This window comes from Crinia signifera, chromosome 2 (assembly GCF_055691185.1).
Source record: "Crinia signifera chromosome 2, ASM5569118v1, whole genome shotgun sequence".
Taxonomy (NCBI): domain Eukaryota; kingdom Metazoa; phylum Chordata; class Amphibia; order Anura; family Myobatrachidae; genus Crinia; species Crinia signifera.
The window spans coordinates 334,470,207-334,481,718 of NC_139218.1; the positions used below are offsets into that span (position 1 = coordinate 334,470,207).

The window sequence follows — 11,512 nt, forward strand, 5'->3', positions numbered from 1 at the left end:
CGCTGCGCTCGCCACGCTTCGGGTTGACGTTGATCGTGGGGTGGCGTTAACAATTGGGGGGGGCCATTTCACACTTCAGGGTGGGTATTTGGGGTCTGTGGGCCATTTAACATTGTTCCCTATGTGAAATCGGGTCAATTGGGCCATTTAACATTGTTCCCTATGTAAAATCGCGGTAATCGCGTCGGTCCCATCGCATGCGATTTTTTGGCCGCATGCGATGCGACCGACGCTATTTTTTTCCTTGCGATGCCTAAGATCAAAATCGTGGGCGCCGTTCTAGGAAACAAGTACCAAAATTTGTATTATTGGACAAAATGTAGAACTATCTTTGTTTAATGTTACCATATATAAACAAAGGTGGTTGTTTCTCTTCACATGTATTTACATAAAGAAACTCAAACCCACATGAATACAAAGTTTTGATTGAAAAAAAATATATCCGTCTACAGTATGTTGATAGTTTTTACCGTACAAATGTTAATCCATCTTCAATTCAAATAGTTTTACATATCTGTGCAAAATATGTAATGAAAATTGACAGAAATAAAATGTAAATTCACAGAAATAAACTGAACCCCATACACACTAGAAGATAAAATGAAAGATGTTGTTCAGAAGGCTTTCTGAATGATGTTTCACAATATCGTCTAGTGTGTACACTCAATATCGTTAACGATGCACGCTCCCATGATGCACGATGATTCTTCCAAACATGCAGGTTAATCTGGCAATATAACCAAGCGAACGGCATGTTTAGCCAGCCCCAGTGATGCCACTGATATATATTGGCAGACGATATTGTTTAGTGTGGATGCACAGTATCGTCTGCTCACAGCCTTGGCCGATATGATTAACTATATCGTCCGTGGCCCCCGACGGCTAGTGTGTATGGGGCTTAAAAAAACAGAATACCACTTCTATAAATTATAATAGATATCATACCTCACTAAAATGTCTTGGGTATAAACCATAATTCATCCAATAAATTAAACATATGTGGAGCTATTCTAGAACTAAATTTTATCTTAACAATTGGAGTTGAATTTTCTGTTGGAATCTTGATTGCACCAAACAGTTCCACAACCATTGATTCATTAACCAGGCAAGCAGTCTTGGAGCTGTCCATACAGGACCACAGGGATGACAAGGGGTCCCTGCCTGAGAGCTGTCAATTCAGCACCACAGCTGAAGACAAGAGGTCTCTCTTTGTGAGCTGTCCATTCAGCACCACACGGGAAGACAAGGAGTCACTCTTTGGGAGCTGTCCATTCAGCACCATACGTGAAGAGAAGGGGTCTCTCTGAGAGCTGTCCATTCAGCACCACACGTGAAAACAAGGGGTCTCTCTGTGGGAGCTGTCCATTCAGCAACACAGGAAGAGAGGCGGCTGTACTACTGTAGGTGCTGCCTATTCAGCACCATGCTCTCAAATCAGCACCATGCTCTCAAATCAGCAATATACATAGCTGCCCATTCATGGCTACAACACACCTAGACCCACTATAATCACATTCTGTATATTTGGCAGCACATTACAGAAACAAAGATGACCTTTTTCAAATGACTAATATAGGGACAAAACACTAGTCAATATGCAAATAGGATATGGCATTGAAATCCATTTTATTACGAGACAACGACAAATTGCCTATGAAATTCAAGCAATAAATACATAACACTCCACAATAAATACAGCCTATGCACCGACTTAGGTAAAAGACGACATTAAACAATGTGGGGGGGGGGGGGGGGGGGGGTTGTATTAATCAAAGTCCAAAACAGACGCTAAAATAATTTCGCGCACACACTGTACAGTGCATGATGCAACCAGAGCTGGATAGATCTTTTAGATCCGGTCTGCAACTTGTAAAGGATGTGTGATGTGTGTCAGGGACTGCCATAGCCCAGACAGGGACACGCGTGCTTTCCCCTCTGAGACTGTGGCTTACATCTCTGTCTCTACCATGTCATCCCGCAATAGGAGCGCTGCCGTGTCCTAGGCATGCATTCTCCTTGCAGAACAGAAGGGCCACAGGCTTCAGCAGGAAAAAAATACTGCAGTGAATGGGAGCAGGTTACATGCAGCATGCTGGGGCAGATCGGGGACCCCTGCACACATACACTGTACTGTGCCAGACGCTACATGCAGCATGCTGGGACAGATTGGGGACCCCTGTACACATACAGTGTACTATGCCCAGACGCTACATGCAGCATGCTGGGACAGATCGGGGACCCCTGCACACATACAGTGTACTGTGTCAGACGCTATATGCAGCATGCTGGGACAGATCGGGGACCCCTGCACACATACAGTGTACTGTGCCAGCCACACTACAGTACGTGTAGCAGCACATTGCAGAGCATACAGGAATGTGCACCTACCACACCCGCACGCCTCACACCTCCGGCAGGATCCGGGCTCCCCAAACTCTGGCAGGAGTACAGCACCCACTCTCAGGATTTCTGGAGCTGATCAGACCCTCTGCTGCTGCCCAGCGCCCGGCCCTCTACATGCACTGCACGGGTCGCATGCTGGGGAGGGGCTGGGGAGGGAAAGTGATGACACCCTGTGATTTCCTACGCCCGCACTGGGTGCGCTGGGGTGTCAGGGTGGAAGTGCATGCATCCCCATAGCACTGACTGCTGAGCTGGTGGGAGGAGGTGACCGGCTACACAGGCCGCTGGGAGGGTATGAGGGTGTCTGGTGCAGGGCAGGCGGGCTGTCCCGCAGCGGGAGAGGAGCCCGGGGATGGGGCGCCCAGGTGCTGGGGCAGCAGACCAGCCTCTCTGCCACCCTGTACGGGGACCCGGGGGACCGGCAGCAAAGTTACGGGCAGTAACGTCTCTGCGGCAAAGAGCAAGTGTAGGAGCCGCGTCTACCCTCCCCCAACCCGGGCCCCCGTAGCCAGCGTCCGCCGCTCCACTAGCCCTCACACAGCAGCTGCAGCTTCCTCCTCATGTCCCCGCTCCCCTGTCCTTGTCACCTGTGTCCCGTGCCCTTACTGTCCCATCACACTTACTTCTTGCCCGGCTCTAGCGAGAGTCCCTGCAGGCGCCGCCGGACTGCAGAGGTGGGGAGGCTGCAGCAGGAGGAACTGCGGCCGTCGCCATCTTGGAGCCTCCGCAGCGCGCGCCGGCCCCGTGCATAACTGATGACTCTCAGCACAATGCTGCTGCTGCTGCTGCCGCCGGGGAGCGTGGAGAAAGAGCGCGCCCAGCGCTCCCCGCACACACACACACACACACACACACACTCATACAGTACTGTAGGGGAGACCGGGGGCCCGGGGACAGTCTGACATCTGCTCGCTGCTATCATTGGCTGGACACACTTATTAGATGGGGATGAAATAAAGTCAGCTTCAGCATGCTTTAGTTTGACAGAATAATGTTCAGTTACTTTATTCTTTAATGAAATTAAGTTAGGATTACTATTATAATTGGACTGTTGTCAGGGGCTGGCTGGCAACTTTTAGCCTAGGGGGCAAGTCCAGAGCACTGGCCCGTGACCTGTGCCATGATTGTATTGTGTACCTGCAGCTTGCACATTGTGATGCTAATTACACATTATGCCACACACCTTGATGCCCATTACACCCCATACTGTGATGGCAATTACCCAATGCTCCCCACACCGTAATGCCCATTACGCCCCATACCATGATGCCTATTACACCACACAATGTGATGTCCACAGTGCCAGATTTGCTCCCACAGTGCCAGATATTCCGCCACAGTGCCAAATACACATATGCCCCCACAGTGCCAGAGACACATATGCTCCTATAGTGCCAGAAACACATGTGCCCCCACAGTGCCAAATATTCCCCCACAGTGCCAAATATGCCCCCACAGTGCCAGAGACACATATGCCCCCACAGTGCCAGATATTCCGCCACAGGGCCAAATACATATATGCCCCCACAGTGCCAGAGACAAATATGCCCCCACAGTGCCAGATATTCCCGCACAGTGCCAGATACACATATGCCCCCACAGTGCCAGAGACACATATGCCCCCACAGTGCCAGATATTCCCGCACAGTGCCAGATACACATATGCCCCCACAGTGCCAGAGACACATATGCCCCCACAGTGCCAGAGACACATATGCCCCCACAGTGCCAAATATTCCCCCACAGTGCCAAATACACATATGCCCCCACAGTGCCAGATATGCCCCCACAGTGCCAGAAACACATATGCCCCACAGTGCCTGAATTTCCCACCAGCAACTCACCATTGTTGCTGTCTCTCCATCTGCTGCTGCTGGGGGGAGGGGGGCAGGGGAGAGCGCAGCACATGCCCCTCCTGCCCACTGGTGAGGCTTCTACCGACACTCAGCCCTCCTGTGCTGGCCGCGGCTTCCAGAACACGGCCGCAGCAAGAGGAAGATGGCCGCCGGCCTCCTGCACTAAGGACATGTCCTCAGTGCAGGGGGCCGGCGGCCATTTTCCTGTAGCCGCGGCCGTGTTCTGGAAGCCACGACCAGCGCAGGAGGGCTGGAGGAGGTGGATCCAGCGGGGCCCGCAGCCAGTGACTGGGTAAGCGGCCCGGGGGGCACATGGCACCCTGCCCCCCAGCCCAGCCCGCCCCTGACTGTTGTAAGAACTAATATTTGAATCTGATAATTGGTTAAATAACTGGTAAAATTAGTCTGGAGATTCCAGGTGAAATTTTATAGGATGAGAGATTCAGAAAGTGAGAGATTTGGTAAGAAATCTCCAGGGTTTTTTTAAAGCGGCAATAATTTACACTGCAAAACTAGTTTGATTTTTAAGGGTAAATGATTACCGCTTTAAAAAAAATGTGTATTTTCAGGGCGCCCGATGTAATGTAAATCATATACAATATCGCATCTGATTTATCGGCCGATTTGCGGCTGATTTTTGGCCGATGCGATTTAGCGGCCGATTTGCGGCCGATTTTTGGCCATTTCCTGCCGATTTGCATGCTATTCCATCCTTGCACACCCCCAGGTACTATGCGATGGTATGCGATGGTATGCGATGCAATGCGATTTTCGGGAAAATGCCCCTGATTGTACAATTAAATATCGCATAGCATTGCATGCCAGCAAGTGGCATGCAATGCGATTCGCAATGTTAAATACACCCCCATTGTCAATGACAACCCCACTATCAATGCCAACCCGAAGCATGGCAACCTTTTCATACCCCCACTATCCACGTCAGCGTGGAGTTTATTTTAGATAGTGTGGCAAGCGCAGCGAGCTACCGAGCCCGAAGCGTGGCGGGCACAGCGAGCCCCTCGAGGGGACGCGGATTACTTTACATGAATTCTGCGTCCCCTCGCAGGGCTCGCTGCGCTTGCCACACTATCTAAAATCAACTCCACACCGGCATGGATAGTGGGGGTATGAAAAGGTCGGAGGATGTGTACTGCCGCCCCTCGCGGGCTCGCTGTGCTCGCCACGCTACGGGTTGGCGTTGATAGTGGGGGTGGTGTTGACAATGGGGGTGCATTTAACATTGTAATCACCCATCAGGGTGCTTGTACAATTAAAAATCTAATCACATCACATGCATCGCATGGCATGCATCACATGCCGCTATATTGCATGCAATGCGATCCACTACGATGGAAATTGAGGGTGTGCAAGGTGTGCAATGATGGAACAGCATGCAAATTGGAAGGAAAATGCGAAAAATCGGCCGCAAATCGGCCAAAATCCAATTTTAGCATGCGATTTGCGGACGATTTTCAGCCGATTTCGCGGGCGCCCTGATAATACACAAGTACCAAAATTTCTTACCAAATCACTCACTTTCTGAATCTCTTATCCTATTAAATTTCACCCTCCATATAGTTGTCGTACTTTAGACAAATTAACAAATGTTACCACCCTTATGTATGAAGGAGTTCTCCAATGGGATAAACAACCAGCCAATCAGCTGCTACCTGTCATTTTTCAAACCCAGCCTGTAACATGACAAGAAGGAGCTGATAGGCTGGCTGTTTATCACTCTCCACTTTATCACTTTTTGCAGCTTGACACATCTGGCCCCCTATCTGCTTCGGTCTTCCCACGTCTGGTTGCTGTTGCAGCTCCATAGCTTTCTATGAGGTCTGCAGAGCTGTCAGAATTACCAGTGTAGCCTATTGGCTATATGAGAGGGTTCCTCCAGGACCTTCCTCTGCAATGGCTTCTGCACAAGGGGACAGCAGAACATGTAGAGGCAGTAGCACTGGGGACTAAGTAAAGACCGGAACACCGGACATCAAACTTTGCATTCCATGGCTTGTAGTGTCTAGTCCGGGGAGTGTCCCGTCCGGGGGGTGTCTTGACCGGGGGGATTCCTGTGATAGCTTTCACCAGGGAATGGGGAAGGGGAGATTACAGCCTCCCTGCGTGTTCCGGACTGTTCAGCTTTTTGCTACATGCCCGTACCATATGGGGAGTCCCTCTTCCTGTCCTTGGTGACAGGTGTAACAGGCAGCCCCCCTGACAGGCACCCATCGGACCAGACACTACAAGCTCCGGAATTACCGAAATTGATGAATGGAGCCTAACCGGTTCTGTGTTCCAGGGTCCTGTCTATGTCCATTTTTTACCCATACCCGTAGCGCTGTAGGGTCCCGATATCTTGCTTTGGGACTCTGGCAGTACGCCCCTGAGGACCAATTAAGTCATTGGAAGTTTCCAGTTAGCTTAATTAGTCTGTATTTACTCACCTTTTGAAGTCATGTCTTCTCCCCAGGTGTCAGGATCAATGTCTACTGCAACAGGGTGAGTATATGACTGTGTGTAAGTGTGCACGAGAGATAGAAACTACCAGGGGGTCTGGGCCCGCATGTAGTCAGCCAAAAGCCAGACTTACTTTCAAATATGTATCTGGTCCTTAAACTATGGGGTAAATTTACTAAGATGGGAGTTCTATTGAAGATTAGATGTTTCCCATACCAACCATACCAACACCCTATCTTCAATAGAACTCCCATCTTAGTAAATTTACCCCTCAGAGTCGTTAACCGTAGTCTTTAAGAAGGTGACCGTTTTCTTCCCAGATAACTGATGAAACCATGAAATTCAAGTTATGCTTCCTACGGAGACTTTGAACTTCCTTAAGTATGGTTAAAGACTTCCACTCCTGTTGAATAAGTAGTACAACTAGGTAGGGAACTAGGGAGAGGTGTAGTCAGTCACACAGAAATAGGGTTTACGTGTACAGGTGGACCCTCATTGTGTGTTATGAATGATACATTTTTCATAGATACGAGGGTGTGCTACCATAGACACGAAGAGGACAAATTTATTAGGAGAGAGAAGAGTGTCTTTTTATGGTGCACCTAGAGAAGAAAAGTTCATAAAACGTCACTTTGGACCTGAGGAAGCTTTTGCGAAAGCGTACGCTTGACTAAACTACACACCTAGTGTGTCTAATACCCCACTCTCCCCTCCCCACTTATTAACTGTATTTTTGAACTGTTAGGCTGCTTTTGGGGTTACCGTTGGACACGGTCCCCTACCTTAGACACTGTCACGGTATCTGGCGCCAGAACCGGTAGTGTACCTGATTGTTCTGACCCACCTGAGCGAGGAAGCGCACGCAGGCACCTCTCAGACTCAGTACTGTGGGAGAACACAGGACGTGGCACCACTGGCTCCAGCAAGCCAGCAGCAGCGCTGAGACGGAACTGTATCCGTGCTCAGGCGCCTGCCAGCGGCTGCGAGAAAGAGCCCAGGGTCATTAGAAATACTGTATCTTACAAATAAACACCCTGATCCACGTTACAAATAATTATTGTTACTAACACAAGCCTATACAGCCAGATTAATTAAGGCAATTGGGAGAATAGGCAGTGGGGTTTCCACTAGGTGAAGGATTCTTATCCTTTTTTACATCACTATATGTTGTCTCATGTCTTGTCTTATTTTTCTTTTATATTCGCAACTATTTTAAATGAACTTAATAAAAGTGACGTTTTATGAACTTTTCTTCTCTAGGTGCACCATAAAAAGACACTATTTTCTCTCCTAATAAAGTAGTACAACTACTCGACTGTCTTGTATTCCGTATTGTCGAATAGACATATCTGATAAAACAGCTGGTTGCTCAGCTAACATTAGCATTTAAGATGAAATGTAATAGGATGAGAGATTCAGAAATCTATAGAAAATCAACTCCATGCCGACATGTATAGTGGGGCAAGAGTTTCCCTATTTTCCATCTGTCATCTCAGCAATATCATTATTTTGATAAATAAATTATTTTGGTATTTGGGAAATATTTTTACATTGCTTGTTATGGACTTCTTTATGTGCATTTGAATTTAATAAGTCTCAATAGATCTCAGATTCATTATGATCAGATGCAGTGGTCGAAGTGGAAATTTTGAAGTGGGGGTATGGAAATTTTGAAGTGGGGGTATGGAAAAGTAAAGAGTGAATATAGTGCGCACCTTCGGACACCCCCCTGTCCATCAACGTCCCCTGCCAGACTGCCCCGTTGTACAGGGGTATTACAAAAGCACAATATGTGCTGCTGAGTGATCAGAGAGCATCCTGAGGGGGGAAAAAAAACTTTTTTTTTTATCTTCAGATTAAAGTGGGGGTATGCCATACCCCCGTATACCGCCCCACTTCGACCACTGATCAGATGTGTTTTTTACCTATAGGCTGCAGGACTGCAGCCGCTCCAGGCAGTGGCTTTACTACCGAGGGTGCAGCTGCTATGGGGCCCGAGGAGACTCTAGGGCCCACAGCTTCCCCTGCACCCAACACACCTGACAGGGGGCACAGCCAGGAGCCTAATACATTACCGCCAAGATGCGCTTCCCTGCTGCACCCAGTTTCCAGCATTGTACAGGTGCCAGGACCGCAGCGGGGCCTGGGAGAAGCAATGGATGAGCAAAGGCAGGGGGGGGGGGCTGGTATTACAGTCAGCGTCAGTCCTCCTCCTACAATCAGGTAGGAGCCACCACTGATTATAAGAATCAGCTGCTCAATGCATTTCAGACCTTGTGGTCCTTCATCAGAGGTCAGAAGGACCACAAGGTCTGAAATGCATTGAGCAGCTGTACCCGTGGCTGGAGGACAGTATCGCTTCTTGGAAGGACCACCGATTCAGCTTGTGTTCCCCGCAGTTCCGATAAATAGAGGACCCATTCTTGGCATCCCAAATCAGAACCACAGGCAGTGGTTGGTGAGATCCTCCGTGTTTTGTTATCACCGGCTGGTGATTATACGCTTGTTTTATCCCACTTTTGTGAGTGCAATCCTTGAATAAATTGTTCCCCCCTGTTTTTACAAAGGTGTTGCACTATGTCTTGTCTTTTTTAGAAAAGTACTAAAGGACCAACAATGTAATCATTTAACCCGTGAAAGAGAACTGGGTCTAGATCATCTCCAATCCTAGGAGAGACTCATCTATTCATGACTCAATAAGAGTGTAAGTGCCATTATCTTGCACCTCTCCAACCCTAGCGCCTGGAACACTGACATCTTTTCTTCTGGTGTACATGTTTTTTCTACAAATATGTTCTAGAAACATATTTTGGCAGAAACCCGGAGTGTAAATGGGGGCGCTACTTGGAGACTATCCAAGCACCAATGTAAGCTTCTGATCACCAATTGCCATGCTGGGGGCAAGCCCAGCGCCAAGGTAAGCTGCTGGGCTGCCCCCAACCTCCATGCACCACCCTTAGCCCCCTCCGCGAGATCAATGGATGCCGCACACGGGCATCCATTCACATCCGCCCTGCCTCCGCTGCTGTCTGCACAGTACAGCGGACAGCAGCAGAGTCTGTGTGTGCCCCCTTTCCAACCCCCATACTGACTGCTGCTGTATGGAGGTTGGGCTTCCCCATTGCTGGTGCCCCCCACCCTTTTTTTATCAGCTACCCATTTTAGACCACCACTGACCAAGGTCCACCCTGGTATTTGCCTTGGTGTAAAAGGGGTACAATTTGGTGATCATCTTTGTTTCATAATAAAAACCTCTACAAAACTTTAGATGACCTCCAGAAGACCTTTACTGGTCCATGGTTTATGGGTTGTTGATTATAGTGATCCTGTAATTTTGTCTTCAGATTTATGCACTTCTTTAAACAACTTTAATTTATCTCAGTTGGCTCTTAGCCCACATTTGCATAATCTTGTGAGTACTCTTAAGAATGTTTAAATGATTCTCAGCTTTTCCTGTAATAATAATATTGTCAAGAGAATATTGAATACCGGGTATTCCCTGTAATGCTTGGTCACTGGCTCTTAGCCATTGCTGGAACTGAAGCTATTCCACAAGACAGTTATTCTGAAAGAAACTTTTTCATGTGTTGATTTTTCATTGAGACTAAGCTTGTGCTAATGATAGTTTTGGAAAGCCTGGTGCATGGTTACAGTACAGTTCCATCTATTTAAAATGTGACAAAATTCTTAAATCTTCTAATTTTCTGAGCTCTAGAGTGGCTCGTCAATCAGTTAAAAAAAAGCACATAGGGCCTTATTCTAGTTCACTCTTTCTGACAAAATCCTTCTTAGATTGTCAACACCATGTGCACTGCAGGGGGGCAGATGTAAAATGTGCACAGAGAATTAGATTTGGGTGAGTTATTTTGTTTCTGTGCAGGGAAAATACTGACTGCTTTATTTTTACACTGCAATATAGATCTCACTTTGTAGTAAACCCCCACCCAAATCTAATTCTCTCTGCACAAGTTACATCTGCCCCACCTGCAGTGCACATGGTTTTGTCCATCTAAGAAGGATTTTGTCAGAAAGAGTGAACTAGAATAAGGCCCATAGTTTGGGTGAACTCACTGAGTGTAGTATAATGCCTGATTTTACTGTTTTAATTATGAGTTTATAAGATATGGGTTAACAATGATTTAAAAATCTTAATTGTACCTTTATTATTATTTGATACCTTTGATGATGACCTGTATACCTGCTAGCTATCTACTCACGGTCAAACAATGCATATTTCCCATATTGTAATACCATTTTGATATACATATAAATATACTTTGAACTTCAACAATATTGCAATAACATTTTCTAAAATAGCCTGTAATATTGTTTTACTGTAATAACTGAAAGGGCAGATTCCATGTCCAGTTTTATTTGCAAGTTAACTCATACCACTTTCATTGTTGAAAGCATTACCCAGAAGTCTGCCACTATTATACTATTTAATTAAAGGCATGACCATTTCTTCTTCTTTCCTGACTGCCAGTTGAGTATCACTCATGTGCTAACATCTTGTTACCTGTGGAGCAGAGGCGGAATTTCCATAAGGCAACCCAGGCATCTGCCTAGGGCCCAGCATATCCCAAGGGGCCCAAAAAATATATCCTGGCTTCCAACACATTCCCAGAGGAGCATTGTGTGACTACCGTGTGATGACATGACATCACATGCACCTGTTCACATTGCCAAAGTCCCTTTGATGTTCTTTGCTAGGATAACAAAAATCTGGACACACAAAATGGTTTCATTCTGTGTGTGTGGGCAGTTGGTTTACTTAAAATGTGACACAGGTATTA

At 47.2% G+C, this 11,512-nt stretch overlaps 1 protein-coding gene across 8 annotated transcripts in view; it reads right to left on the minus strand.

The window, feature by feature from the left end:
* Positions 1 to 3,163, minus strand: part of SCN8A (sodium voltage-gated channel alpha subunit 8) — a 192,284-nt gene extending 189,121 nt beyond the window's left edge. For 7 of the 8 annotated variants that reach the window (XM_083169477.1, XM_083169473.1, XM_083169471.1 and 4 more), the window contains exon 1: positions 3,027 to 3,163. The gene's annotated coding sequence lies outside the window, so the exon portion shown is untranslated. Of the gene's footprint in view, positions 1 to 2,388; positions 2,546 to 3,026 lie in introns of those variants that run through there. The other variant, XM_083169470.1, reaches the window with a different exon arrangement.
* Between the last annotated feature and the right edge of the window lie 8,349 nt (positions 3,164 to 11,512).